At 35.6% G+C, this 15,926-nt stretch overlaps 1 long non-coding RNA gene across 1 annotated transcript in view; it reads left to right on the top strand.

Annotated features, from left to right (window-relative positions):
- LOC108313496 overlaps nucleotides 1–7,657 on the top strand; it is a 13,641-nt gene extending 5,984 nt beyond the window's left edge. The window contains exons 3-4 of the long non-coding RNA XR_005202396.1: nucleotides 2,802–2,886; nucleotides 6,497–7,657. This is a non-coding gene — a long non-coding RNA (uncharacterized LOC108313496). The remainder of the gene's footprint in view (nucleotides 1–2,801; nucleotides 2,887–6,496) is intronic.
- Nucleotides 7,658–15,926: the final 8,269 nt, after the last annotated feature.

A 15,926-nucleotide genomic window follows, 5' to 3' on the forward strand; every position in this document is an offset into this window, starting at 1 on the left:
ACCTTAAATGTTAAATACTAATATGAAAGTACAAAAAAAATTAGGGATGAAACCTAATTTTTACCCACAAGTCCAGATGATGACTTCTACCAGTATTCTCCAACTTCATGTTGTTTATACTTGACAGAATCGTCTAAAAAGTGTCTACTGCTAATCTGGAATGCCAACAAATCTTATTAATATATCTCCACATTTGTAAACTTCTACTAAATCCTCCAAGAACCTGCATATCAATTAAGTCCTGAAATGCTCCAGTGCCAAATAAAAGCCCACTCTGCAGATAGAAATGCCTTTGGAGACTCATTTATTCAAAAGTATTTAGAGTATCTGTCAGTTGTATATCCAGCACTGAGTGAAGACCCAGTCTCTGCCATCACATACGCCTCGGCACTAAGAAGAGACACATGAAATAATTACCATGCAGTGTGGTAAGTGCTCTGACAGAGGATAGAGAGAGGAATAGCCACCTTGGGGAAGACAGAGAAGCAGGGTCCCCCAGGAGTTGAGGAGAAAACAGCCTCCAGGAGTATGCTATCTGAGAGAGCAAAAGAAGGAAGGCAAAGAGGACAGGTCCATACTTGAACACACTGAAGGACGGATATCTAGTGCCAAGAGTGTGTATGATAACATCTTGTGGAGCAGCAATCATGACCCTCATTTGGTTTGTGGGTCAAATGTCACGAGAATGTAACAAGTAAATGGTCTTTGCCTTATAACACAGGGTATCCCATCCATGTAAGACAACCAATTTTTAGAAAGGCAAAACCAAACCTTTTGTTTACAGAATTTTCTCTGTTTGCCTTAAATAGTTTTTGGTACACAAATTCTTCCTTGCTTGGGGCCATTATGGTATGTGGAAGGAGAAAAAGATAAACTGTGGCTTACAGAAATAGAAAAGCAATTTTTGCCCATGATGCAGACATATGGATATAAATAGCAAACAGGTAACACATAATAAGTTCCAAATGAGGCATTTTGTTGAAATTCAGTGTTGAGCATAAACAGTGAACTCAGATGCACAAAGGAGGCCTCATGGAAGGGTAACAAAACACTCCAGAGCAGATAACAGCCACCTTATTTTCTGTTCCCTGGGAGTGGGGAGAAAGGACATCAAAATCAAATTATAAATTTTTAAAAGTATTAAAATTATCTTATGGAAGTATGATATTAAAAAGTTTGTAAGGCAAATGGAAAACGTTTTGTGGAAATAAGAAATAAGAAAGAATGGTCATCATTTAAAGCAACAGAATGCATCTCTCCCACGAGCTCTCCCCTTCCTACCCACAGCTTTATTCACATGTATCCTCTAACATTTCAGTACAGTCAGACCTGCCACTGAGCCAGTGTGATGTCAGGGTATTGAGGAAGTGAGTCCCTTCCTGGGACACACTAGCCCACATCAGGGAGTCAGACTCCAGCTGGCTGTCATCCTGCTTCTGCTTATTCCACAGAATGAGTCTGGTGGGGGGAGGAATTCCTAACCTTTTTTTTTTTTTTTTTTTTACACATCCTCATCTGAAATGCAAAAACACTAATTACTGTCCATAATAAAACTATTGGGAAGGTTACTTAGCTTCTAAATAAATTTCACGAAGCCATTTCAGTAAAAACTTCCTGGTTCTAAAATTGGGAAAAGTAGGATAATCCTCTAAGGCTGACATTCTTTCTCTTTTGTGCATTCACAACTAAATGGTCACTGATATATAACATTTCCACAGTGATTCTGTAATATCCACATTGGTTTTCTTCTAAGACAGTTCAAAAGTACATCCCACCTTTATGTGTTAAGTATCACCATTGGCATATATCTTTAAAAACATTTATTTTCTAAATTCTCAAAATACAAAAAAGAATATTATGCTATTTAGTGTATAAACTGCTATTTTCAATAAGGAGCTCTTAATTTAGAAATAGTTGATATTTTTCAATAAAGAGCTCCCAATTAGAAATATTAAGAAGTGATGTTAAGTTTTTATGGAAGTAAATGAAATATCATGATATGGCAAATTTATATTTTTTCCCCCAGCAAAGGCTTATGCAGGGAATTTTGCTTATATGTAAAGTTAATGATCTGAAAAGTGGTGATCTTATCATTCACCAACATTTCAGGATATAAGTTATTCCTACAGAACAATCCACTTTTACTCTTAGAAGATGAGTTTGTATGCTTCAGAAGACATAACCCCAGTTGGCCACCATCTCTATCGGTAGTAAGTCACACCATCTATCCCTTGTTAAGGATGGAACTCACGTGAATTCAAGAGGAAACATAATAGTCTTTACCTCATTCCCTGGTAGCAGAGAAGTTGACTGATCTTTAATGTCAGTTATTGAAATGTAACACAGAATCATATTCTACAGAAAATACGTGATAAACTGTATACAAATAAATACACGTTAGAAAGGCAGACATTTGGATTTTCTTTTTGCCAGGGAATATTAATGGTCTTCATGAAGAATTACTGAGAAATTAAACACTTCATATGACATTTTATAGCATGTAGAAAGGTTGAAAATCAGAGAACTAAAACTCAGATGATAGTCTAAATACTTAATTTGTTGCTGGTTTATGCTGGACATGCAAAGTGTGAGCTGAAATTATAAATAAAAAACTATTGAACTACCAAACTATTTGGGGCATATCCTTATCTTTCCTCCGCATTACTCTTTATTCCCATTAAAATCTACCTATCGTGGGTCCTCTCTCCTCGGCCTTTCATTGCTGCTTTCAAAGATCACTAGCTAACTCATCTAATAAACAAGTCTAAGATGATGTGTCAACTTCACCCCTCTTTCCCCAGATAACTTGTCTGCATTTCAAGAACAACCTACCAGAGACCTTACCTGTCACCTTGGCTCTCCCACCCAAAGGAGATGGCTCTAAGGGTAAGGAATTCTGTCTTAAGTAAAAGGGAAGGAAAACACTCTGAAAGATGCAGAGTTTTTATAGAGGCAGGTGGTAGGGGCATCACGTTTACAGTGACTTTCAACTTTTGACTCTAGAAATCATTATTCTAAAGATTATGACAAGTCCAAAATGTCACAGAATCCTGATTTTTATACACTTGCATTAATCACTGCTTACTTCCATGATGTAAACCAAAACTGCAGCTTTAGAACATAGAGAATCAGAATAAATTCTGATAGAAAAGCCAGATACTGCTTCCACATATGCAAGTATATGCTAATTGCTTTTAGCGAATGGATCTAAATAGGAATCAACATTATTCCATCTTAATGATTATGTTTTTTATTGGTACACATAAACGTTAAAGTGGGAAAATATTTAGAGGAAGTTACCTAAACTAAATCACTTTAATTTTCCGCAACATAATTACATTACATTTCACCTAATAAAATGGTTTTGGACCTAGAATTTGTACTGCTACATCAATATAAGATGACTTTCAACAGAAATAGATGTACGTTTGCTTTGTAACAACAAATTATAGTTTTAAATTATTTGTATATTTCAGGGTGAATAAAATGAGAGCTATCCCACAACCGCTTTGGTTATGAAATTCGACCACTGTAACTTTTTTTAAAGAAAACTTTATGGTGTGCAGTTCCTTTGGTATGCAAATATTAAATGGTGGGTGCTGAGAATAAGCAGCCAAATAATATAAATATATATATAATTGTGCAACAATATAACCTATGATTTAGACATAAAACGAGATCCTTACAAGACAGAGTTATGGAGATGGATGACAACGACGGCTGCAGAACATTATAACCAAGTGTTTACTATAGCTGACCTGTACACTAAAAAATGGTGAAGATGTAAACTTATGTTATATATATTTCACCACAAAAAAAATTTTTTTTGAAGGACAAACCAGATCTTTAATGACAAACTTAGGACATAGTATGCTCTGAATATTAGTTTTGATAACTTCTTTCCTGGAAAATCAACGAGGTAAGGATAAAAGAATAAAAGGATAAGATTCTGAAATCTTATGCTCACACCTCCCCCAAAAAAAACATGTCCTTAAGGAAAGCATAATTTAAAGAAAAATTTCCCTAAGTGTTTCCTTCACTTTCATTCTTACTACCAGAAGAAGAATTGCCTGTCACATAATAAAAGATACTTGGTATTATCATTAATCTGGTACACACAGTGCTTCCTCTTGGTAGATTTTTATCCACTGTGAGATTTTGATACTCAGACAGTGAGTAGTAATTCTATCAAGAACACTTAACTTGGAACCTATGCTATATAGTAAAGCTTATATTGACAATGGATATTTCATGTGGTAAGCAAAAGACGTATTGTGGAGTGAGAGGATTGGAAGTATATCGGCAGAACTACCTAGTCAAAGACCCCAATCTAATCTCTAATGTATAATTCATATAAATTCCTCTTGTATTGCTATACATTGAATATTATGCTTGTCACAGTCTTCCTTGGTTAGCATTGTCACTATTGATTGTTGGGCCTATAATTGTGTATAATTCTTCCTCAGCCACTTTAACTGGCCACACTGATTCCAGAAAGAACTACTTCATTTCTTATTACCTCATGAGAGCACCCTCTGCCCAATGCCTTGGCTAACAGACTGGCCTTTGTTGTCCATGACCACTAATTCCCACTCAGGCACATAACAATTCTGTTGTTGGTTGCTTAGCCCAGTCAAAAACACTGGAAGTGGACATAGATGCCACAACGATGGATGAATGATCTTCTGGTCATTATGTCCTTAAAAGTCTACTGAGTATTTTTAAATTTAAAAAGAAAAAACAATTCTGGGACATTTTCTCCTTCATTCTGTTCATTACTGTTTTTCATCTATCATTGTGTTTTAAATATGACTTAAGATTCTACAGTATATTTAGACAAACTTCTCATTTCTCTGCAGCATTAGGAATTCGTCACGCCTGTATGACAAAGTTGTTTGAGAACAAAAGGGACCTGTGTGACACTTTTTATTTCAAAATACATTTAGAGTTTGAACCAATAAAAAAAGGCTATTAGAATTTTTAATATAGTATAACACATTATCAAAAACACTTGTCACTTTTCTGAGTGCTCTAATCAGGCAATTCATATGTATATTTAAAAAGATGAAAAAAGCCAATTATTATACTAAATATATTTATTTTAATACTGGTGCTCATATGTTACCTTTAAAGGACAGGAGTAAAATTTATGTGTAGAATAGTAAGCAAGCAATTTACCTTCAATACAAATTAAACACATCTTTTTAAGAAAAGGTTGAGTTATATTGGCTAGGGAGGGAGGAACTAACACTAGATTATTAATATGTATTTATTGAGCATTTACTATGTCCAAGATCCTGTAAGGGGGGAAAAGGTCCTTATTTTTATAATCTTTATTGACTGAAATTCTATAAAATGAATTCCTGAAATGACATCACCTAATCCAAAGTTTTTCATCATCAACTAATTCATCTCAGAAAACAGCAAAGTTAAAAAAAAAAATACTATCAGTAAAAATGATATATTTCCATGGTTTGGAAATTTCCAAACCACGATATTCTGCCCCGTCAAAATATATTCACTGGGGAATTTTTTACTTTATACGTTTCTTTTGAACTTAGTCACATTTTTATATCTAGCTGGTTTCATTATTAAATAAAAGAAAAGGTGATTCCCCTCTTGTACTGAAAGAGACCACATACTTGAATGATACTCTAACTTCTAGGTTCTGCTATAGTAACACTGAAATCAGAAACCTGTGGGAGAAATGTCACTTTATCTGAGAGAGTAAAATCAGACTCTAAAAGGAAGTAGCATATTCATCTTCTTTTTTTTAATCAACCCTTTGCCTAAGACACGTAGTTCAAAACACAGAGGACTCTTTAAGTCATACTTCCTTTATGTAGTCAAAACCAAAGCCACTGGGTAATGCTTTCCCCAAAGGAATCTCTAAATAGCAGATGGGGACATTTTCAGATAGATTCATTTGTAGTCAAACCACCACTGCTTGTGTCATATTTCCTGAAAGAATAAAGGTAAAACTTCAACGATTTATTACAGAATGAAAAATTCAGCCTGAACCCTACCTTTGTAAAACAGGTTAATTGGGTTTTAATTTTTATAAATCATAAAGGACTATTTTGAATATTTGGGCCTTTAATTGTCTAGCTCCCAGAGGAAGTATAAATCAGAAAAAAAAAAAAAATGTACTGTGTCAGAATGCAAGCTTCCCTATTTGCATTTTGGCATTTGGAAACTTTGAAGAGTAGTTTTTGTTTTTGTTTTGAAGAAGATGATACACGTATGTACGTGGTTCAAAACCAGAGAATAGAATTTAAAAAGTAATTTTTTTAAAAGTCTTCAAATATGCCTAAAGGTAAAAATGTCATGTTTTAATTGCCAATTCCTCTACCACTCTCAACAAATGACTTCCTAGGATTTAATGAGCTCCCTCCTTTCAACAGAAAATGGACGATTTTCCTTTCAGATTTACTATATTTTCACTCCAGCTTTGTAACCACATGTGCATACACAAACATTTCTTTCTCTCTTGCAGGTGGCACAAACCAGGAAGGGGAAATCTGTGGTTTAAATTCTTTATGCCTCATCCTCTGAGTGCTGAAGGCTGTATGCTGTTAATGCTAATCGTGATAGGGGTTTTTACCTCCAACTGACTCCTACATGTTAGCATTAACAGGGTATGATGCCTGTTACTAGCATTCACATGGAACAAATTCTGCCGTGGGAGGATGACAAAGAAGCATGAGTCACCCTGCTGGATAAACTTAAGACTTCAGGCTTTATCATTTTTCAATTTTGTTCATCATAATCTGGTCACTGGGATGTTCAACCCTAAACTAAGTTTTAAAAGTAAGGTTATTTAAAAAGATTTATCAGTACTATCCTAAATGCAAACATTTTCATTTAAACGTCAAGTCCACATTTGTTTTTTATCATTAACAGAAGATGTATTCATGTCATTTTTAACTGTTCATTGTAGTGGCTTGTTTTGGCTTGTTCACTGTAATATTCATAAACACCTTTGATTCAACTGTTAGAAATGTCAGCTAAACATAAATTTCTATCAAAATTAGAAGGACAACTAACCTCCAGTTATATCATGGATTGTCTGGCAACATTTTTAAAAAGATTTAAAAATTGGTATTTTCCCCTATGTAACAATTTCCTGTTTAGACAACTTCAGTTTAAAACTAATACTTTTATTTGACTCTAAAGGGAAATTGAAAGGCTGTGACCCTGAATTTTTTAAATAGAATATTTTTAACAATTAGCATGGTAAATAACATCTGAAAGCTAATGAGATTTTTTTTTCTGTACAAGATACAAATATTTAATCAAAAAACTTCACATTTGAAGTGAAGAACCAACCTAGGTTCAAGTTCAATAGCTTAGCCACATAATACTGCTGTGTGAGCAGAGAATCCACCTTTCCACTCTAAGCCTGTTTCTTCATCCATAAAATGGGGATAATACTTTACACAGTTGTTGTGAGGCTTAAGTGAGATAGATAATTATGATTTGCAAACTTTTTAAGGTTTAGATTTCTATGCAGTTTTTCTATATAACCATCACTTACAAATATGTAACCAAATGTAATTGTTAGTATATTTAATATATACTTATTTTAACAACTCTTCTCAACATTTTGTCAGGGTTATTCACTGTAACTAAATAAATCTCATGAGTCTTTAGTTGATTCAAAATAATTTTTATGGCTTTTTCTTTTGCAAAGTACAAATTATAATTTAGAAGATATCTGCACAAAAAAAAGACAATGGAAGAAAATTATGAAGATACTAAGGGGAACATTCCCGACTGCTAGGACACAGTATTCTCATGTAAGAGTACTCACTTGGCTTTGCCCCACTTTCTGTTCAAGTTGTATGTGCTGCCAAGATAAATTCCTTCTCCTAACCACTGGAATGAGCTTGTGGCTCCATGGAACTCCCATGCAGGTAGAACAGAACACATTCAAGAGTGTTTCTTCAGGCCAGGCACAGTGGCTCATGCCTGTAATTCCAGCACATTGGGAGGTCAAGGTCAAGGTGGGAACATCACTTGAGGTCAGGAGTTATAGACTTCCCTGGCCAACAAAGTGAAACCCTGTCTCTACTAAAAATACAAAAATTAGCTAGGCGTAGTGGCACAAGCCTGTAATTCCAGCTAATCAGGACACTGAGGCACGAGAATCTCTTGAACCCAAGAGGCAGAGGTTGCAGTGAACCAAGATCACGCCACTGCACTCTAGCCTGGGAGACAGAGTAAGACTCCATCTCAAAAAAAAAAAAAAAAAAAAAAAAATCTTGCTTGCTCCCTAAAGACACCAAGTCTAAGAACATTAGGACTGGAATAAACTATTGCAGTATAACGTTACTGCTGTTACAATAAAAAGCTATGAACATTACAAAGGCACTTACAGAAAAGCTGTGCTGGGAAATGCCTTATTTGAAGAGCACTTGAGTACACTTACATGAAGCCTAGGAAACTTACTTAATCTTCCTCTAAGCCTCAACTTCTTCATCAGTAAAATGATGAATATATTTCATATTTCATAGGATGTAGGCCTAAATGAAATCATGCATGTGCAAAGCACAATGTCTATTATGCATTAAGTGTTAAACACAAACTTTCAGACCTTTACATTTCAGTCATTTAAATCAAGTGATCTACCACAGCAGATCTCCCCAAGAACACTCTAGCTCCAAACTAACTCTAATCCTGTGGTGACAACCCAAAGAACCAGGACTCCTGGGTTTTCTCTGATGTCCAGCCCTCCTAGGCTTCTGACGGCCTCCCTCCTCATCTTAGAGGGATTCCTCCTGACTGGTACATTCAGTCATTACAAAAATTCTTGGAGCATGAGTAAGAGTGAGTCTGTGTTTGGATTGGAGGAAGGGGTAAGTAACAAGGTATATATATGAGTGTGAGACTGTATGTGTATGTGTGTGTGTGTGTGTGTGTGTGTGAGAGAGAGAGAGAGAGAGAGAGAAAGTTACAAACTAAAGATTTTTTTAAATTGCAAAATGTTGAGAATTATCTAGCGTCTGATCCACCTCCCCAGAAATTTACAGAACTCAAGACCAAGCCTTTCATATTCACTGTCATCAGTTAGATAGACCCAGTAGCTAAAAAATTAGGAGAAAAAGGAGAGGAACAAAAAAAAAGTCAAGTCAGTGGACTGAAGAATATATACAGAACATAGAATATTAGAAATTTTCTGAAAACAGATGATAGTGAATACCTCAAAGAAAGTGAGGAAACTTGAAAAGGGAGCTTGAAGAAAAATAATAGGGCCCATAGACAGGACACAAGCACAAAAAGCTGACAGAGCATGTGCTTCTCTAATAACTGGAAAACAGTGGAAGTGGCAGGAAAAACTTGCACATAAGAGTTTAGCTTTCCACTTTGGGTTTCAAATTCTCCAATCGCAGTAAGGCTAAGTGAAATAATGTTCACATAAGGATTTTTTTGTCTGTTACTGTTGTATTTTAACAAATCTAAGTGTTCTAGTATTAGTCTTCATTCATCTAATACATACAAGTACTGGATTTTTTTAGGTGCGTTCCTCAAATGTCATCACAATGGTGTCTTCTCTATATTCAATTACTCTTTTGCCCTTCTCTGTAATGCTCAGGATTTCCCAGTTCACTAGCACTTAACGTAGCATATCCTAATTTATTTTGGGATGTAAATGACTGCAATAGAAGTGATATCCTTGAGGGATGAACCACCATCTTGCATGTTCATATCCCACTCAAATGTTTACTGACTTAATCACACCATTACTTTTCCAAGTCCAAGTCTAAAAACAGAAATGAGTTTAAGTACAGTGAATATTTCATGTTTACTATACCACTAAACTGAAAGAAATGATTTTTGGTAAATAAAAGTTCATCAGACAATTCAATGAATAGTTCTACATATGACTGAAGATCAAAGGATTCTCACATGGTAAGCTTATCAAGATGCATGTTCCCAAGCTCCCAGGCTCCCACTCCCAGAGATTCTAATTCTGTAATGGAGCTGAGGACACTACATTTTTACCAGACTGACCACGTGGTTCAGATTGAGGTGGTTCATAAACCAACTCTGAGGAAACAGTGGTTTTATACATGATGCTACTGTTGATGTGGCTACTAGGAATGGTGTGCAGCAGAACTGCTGCAACATATGGATCTGTTTACACACTGTTCACCATGTAATGAAAGTCTGTAACATGGGCTGAGTGATAAGAGGTGTCTTGTGGTTGACCTCTTTGGAGATAAGCAGCAATGAAATTCCAATGAAGTCGCATCATCCCTCTTCACCAAAACCATCCTAACCACCTCAATAAGATACACCTGACTTCCCCAGCCCTCACCCACCCACCCACTGCCCCAAAACCAGCTGCCCTATGTTCTAAAACTGGCTGAAACCAGCCAATAACCTGATACTAACTAACCCCAATCTATCAGCTGCTGCCTAGTGCAACAGAGAGAGAAAGTCAATGAGAAGGAATCGGGTGCCAGTTCTCGCCTTACAAGAAGTGGATTGACTAATGAAACTGCCACGAATGTCACTGCCATCCCATCTCACCCTCTCACCTGTGCTGCAAGACTTCAACAATCATACCCAGTCTCCGCTTGAGAAAATTCTGTCCCTTCTCAAATGCTGGCAGCTCAGCAATGTGGTCCCTTAACCCATGCCAAGAACTCCAAAAAGGGTTATAGCTAGAACTGATCTTTCTCCTCCATGCTTCCAAAACAGATTACAGCTCCTCCATAAACGTGCTTCGCATTGTGCCCCACGTTTGGTTTGTTACTTGTGTATACACTATCCTCTCTTCTAGACTGAGTTTCTGTAGGAAAGGAGAATCCTTTTTACCTTTTTGGTATTATACCCAGCTCAGGGCCTTGCTTAAATTGAATGGGAAAATGTATCCAAGTACCCACTGATGTTGGAAATTCAAATTGTTCTAATGTTGAGGGCTGTCTGTACCTGGCATATATGGGTTCCAATTTCAGGAACTGTTTTTCAAGTTGACTTGTATGAATTCCTTACAGATACTCAAGCATCAATTTGGCTTTCCCTAAATCCTGCAGATAAGGAAGGCAGTATCCATGTCTGCTTTAAGAAATTCCATTATTAAAAATACATGAAACTTTGTCCTCAGTATTTTTTTAACAGGCAATCCTGACATAATAACAACCAATGTTCAGATGCTTTAAAAATAACACTGCAGTAGTAGCCACTCCTAAAATGAAATATTTCCCCTTTCCTTCAGTATATGTAACCACATATAAAATCTGCTTATTGGATAAATTTATCTTTAAAAGAATATCATCTACATTTATTAAAAGTTAAAATACACATACTCGTTGTCCTGGAATCATGTACAACCATGTATTTACAGAGCCACTAGCATACGTATGGAATCATATACGCACAAGGCTGCTAAGTGAAGTATTAGTATAGTAACAAAAATTAAAAATCAACCAACAATAGGGAATAGATTAAATAATGGTACACCTATGAGTGAAATACTAACTTCTAAAACAAAGTAAAAAGAAAGGGAAAATAAAGAAAACTGGATCAATCCAAAATATGACAGGAAAGGAGAAATACAATAATGCAAAGAAATGATAATCACAGTAAAATGAATACAAATTAAATTTATCTACTAAAAGACAGTAATTCAAAGACTAGATTTAAAAGGAAAATCATAGTTTTATGCTATTTACAAAAGACAGACGTAAAACCTAACAACACAAAAAGGTTGAAAGAAAGAATATACCAGGTAAACACTAACAAAAACCTAGTATAACAACAGAACCTGATTTTTTAAAAAACAGATTAAGAAAACTAGCTTAAAGGAGAAAATCATTATTAATGAGATAGAGAGGATCATTATTTAAATGATAAAATGAAGCAATTTATCAGCATGTTTAAAAATCCCAAACCAGAATACAAAGTGCTAACAAAATCATCTTAAAATAAGCAAATGCTGATTTAGCCATAAGAAGAAATTGTCAAATCCACAATCATTTTAGGAGAATGGGTTTAAGAAAGGAAAAAAAAAGAAAAAGATTTCTATATGGTCCTAAGAGAAAATCTAAAAAATAATGACATGAAAAAGTTGAAAGGAATGGGAAAATATGTACTATTAAAAGGAAACCTGACATAGGAATATCATTACCAGACAAAACAGATTTTAAGACAACTAAGAAGTTGACAAGTCAACCCTACAATAAGCATGAAATTTTGAAAAATAGGTAAGGAGGACTCACCATCCCAAAAATCAAAACTTGTTACAAAGCTATAGTTGTTAAAACAGTGTGACAGTGGTAGACAGGCAAACAAATGGACCGATGAAGCAGACCCAGGCACTTAAGGGAACCTGTTATATGTATGACAGCATGGCATAATCATTAAGAGTAGAGAATAAATAAATAGTCCAGAATACTGCCTATCCTTGTGGAGGAAAGGGTGATTCAAAATTAGGTCCCTTTCTTCACTCTATATGTAAAAAATAAACTTCAAATAAATTATACAATTAAATGTGAAAATCAAGACTTTAAAAGAGTAGGCTGCTTTATAACATCAAGTTAGGAAATGCTTTCTTAAATTTCATAAATATAAATCATACAGGAAAAGATGAATTATTTAGTCTACCTTAAAGATAGCATAAACAAAATTAAAAGGCAAGCCAGATAAGAGAAATATTTGTAGTGACAAGGGTTTAACTTTCTTTTTTTTCTGAGATGGAGTGTCACTTTGTCACCCAGGCTGGAGTGCAGTGGCACTATCTCAGCTCACTGCAACTTCCACCTCTTGGGTTCAAGTGATTCTCATGCCTCAGCCTCCCAAGTATCTGGAATAGCAGGTATGCACCACCACGCCTGGCTAATTTTTCATATTTTTAGTAGGGATGGGGTTTCACCATGTGGGCCAGGCTGGTCTCAAACTCCTGACCTCAGGTGATCCACCCATCTTGGCTTCCCAAAGTGCTGAAATTACAGACGTAAGCCACCGTGCCTGGCCCACAAGGGTTTAATTTTCTACAAATATAAAGAACAGGCCAGGCATGATGGCTTACATCTGTAATCCTAGCACTTTGGGAGGCCAACGAGTGTGGATCACTAGAGGCCAGAAGTTGGAGACCAGCCTGGCCAACATGGTAAAACCCCATCTCTATATATAAAACATAAAAATTAGCTGGATGTGGTGGCACCTGCCTGTAATCCCAGCTACTCGGCTACTCAGGAAGCTGAGGCAGGAGAATCACTTGAACCCAGTAGACAGGGGCTGCAGTGAGCCGAGATCATGCCACTGCACTCCAGCTTAGGCAACAGACTGAGACTTGATCTCAAAAAAAAACAATATATATATATATATATATATTATATATAAATATATATATATTTTATATATATATATAATATATATAATATATATACACATATAAAACTACTATTAATATGATAACCAAAAATCCAATTGTAAAAAAGGGGCAAAGGTTGTAAAATGGTAATTTATAAAAAGAAATGAAGAGATGCTTATTGGTACTATATGCTCAGTATTAAACAAATTAAATGAGATAGGATATGCATATTCAACCAACAAAATATCTTAATGTCTGAAAATAATAAACGTTAATGAGAGTAGAAAACATGGGAACTCTCATGCTGCTGATAGAGAGTAAACTGATACTACTATTGTAGCAGCCGATTAATACTATTTAGTAAAGTTGAAGATGCATGGTCCACTTTGATACAGGCTCTAGAGACATTACCAAATGTGTACACAAGAATAACATGTGCAAGAATACTTTCTGCAATACTGTAATATTTAAACATCAATAATATCCTCAACGGTCATCAATAAGAAAATGAATTAATGATGGGATTAATCATATAATGAAATACCAATATAGCAGGTGAAATGAATGTACTAACTCTTTACAGGTATCAACATGCTATACATGAAAAACAATGCTGAGCAATAAAAGCAAATTGCAAAAGGATATATATGATGAAACCAATTATGTTTCGTTTTAAAACAGAGAATACTATGGATTGTAGGAAAAATATAAAATCAGGAAGGGTAAGGACAGGTACAAATAGGATAGTGGTTCTTCTTGAGAGGAAGGAAATGACATAACAAGACCTTCAATGGATATGCAACTTCTCCTTTATTTAAACACAAAAGGATCTCAAGTAAATAAGGAAAAAGGTTGACAGTGGTTACAATTAAATCGTGGCTATATGTCAACATTCTTGGTTACAAACAACAAGATCTACACTAGCTAAACAAACAGAAAAACATGGCTCACAAGTCTCAGGCCTGGAAGTCAGGACTATGAGGCTCCAAAAAAATGCCCATTTTTATACCAGGGAGCAGCTGCAGGGGAAAAACAGCTAAGCACAGCCTCCATACCTTGCACCATTACATGGGACCTCTGCCACTGCTGCCTTGAAAACCACGTCACTGCTCCTCTCAATAAAATGTAACTCATACTACTCTTGTCTTCAAAGTACTTGCTTCCAGATTTCACACAGCTATGTCTAATTGGTGAGCCCACGCTACCAGTCTGAGCCATGGCTGCAAGGAAGGAGAGGAAATTAAATTTCATTCTTCTTACGGGTAAGGTAAGATCCATAGTGTGGGAAGTTGCCAAAAAGCAGGTGTTCAAACAGTGCTAGTTGCCCAAAAAGCATGAAAATGTTTGTGAAATTATTCTCTGTACTTTTCTGTATGCTCACAAACAAAGGGAATGGAAGAAAAAAAATCAACAAGAGATGGCGACCAAATTCTAAAAGACAAAAAGTGACTAATAAAACACTAGAGAACATCACCACCTAGAAAAAGTGGAGGAAATTCCACCAGAGGCAGCCAACCGGCCCAGCTGGGCCTTAGTTCAGAGACAGTGGAAGTTCAAAGATGATAGAAGACAGTAGAGGGATTAATTAAATCTAAACTAATTAAAAAGAAAGGAATTAATTAAAGGTCTCTATACAAACAGGTTGAACACTACCCCATCTTCAAATACAGAAGGGCCTAAATCCAGGAATTGCCCCACACAAAATATCGGTGGGATCTTTTACAAAGTAAGTGAAAGAACAGCCTGAGGAAAACTAGGATAGTCAATGTAGAAACTGGTAGCCAAGACAAGACCTCTTCATTCTATCATTTTAAAAACCCTCATCCTACCAGCCAGATTCACCTACTCAACCTTAGTGATGCCCATGAGAAGGCAACCCTTGCTTAAATTAACCACAGAGCTGCCACTCAACCTACTTATATCCACATTGTCAACTACAAACTGACAGCCAACAAACATTAGACATTTGAAAAAAGCCTGAAACATGTAAAAGAGAGACTAAGATAAGAAAAAAATCTGTCACCAGAGAAAAGAGATAATTCAGGGACTACAAAGTGAATGAACGAACAAATGTAAGTGCAGTTCATCAAATGTAAGTGCAGAACCCACTTTAGGCATCTTCAGAGAGCTTCATGAAAATACATCACATCCAGAAAACATGAATAGAATTCTATCAAAGTGAAGCAAAAGAGAGCTTTCAGAAATTAAAAAATGCTTGATATAATGTATTAAATGAGTAAAATATAAATGCAGGAAAAATGATGGAGAAAGGGGAAAAAAATAATAATAAGAGGACCAATACAGAAGATGCAAACACAACTGAAAGGTATTATAGAAACAAAGAACCCTCAGAGAAAAGAAAGAACAAATAAAGTAAAAAAGAAAAAAAAAAAAAAACCTAATCCTAGAGAGATGTCAAAAATTGAAAGGACTGCCTACGTACCAAGCAGAGTAACTAACTGAAGACCTAGATACAGGTATAGGATTGTAGAATTTTACACCACCAAGAATAGTAAGATCCTAAAAATGTCCAGAGTGTGTTGAGGGAAGGGGATGCAGAGAACAGGTCATACAAAAAAGAACAAGAATCAGACCGGCATCAGAC

This window comes from Cebus imitator, unplaced genomic scaffold (genome assembly GCF_001604975.1).
Source record: "Cebus imitator isolate Cc_AM_T3 unplaced genomic scaffold, Cebus_imitator-1.0 Scaffold138, whole genome shotgun sequence".
Classification (NCBI taxonomy): domain Eukaryota; kingdom Metazoa; phylum Chordata; class Mammalia; order Primates; family Cebidae; genus Cebus; species Cebus imitator.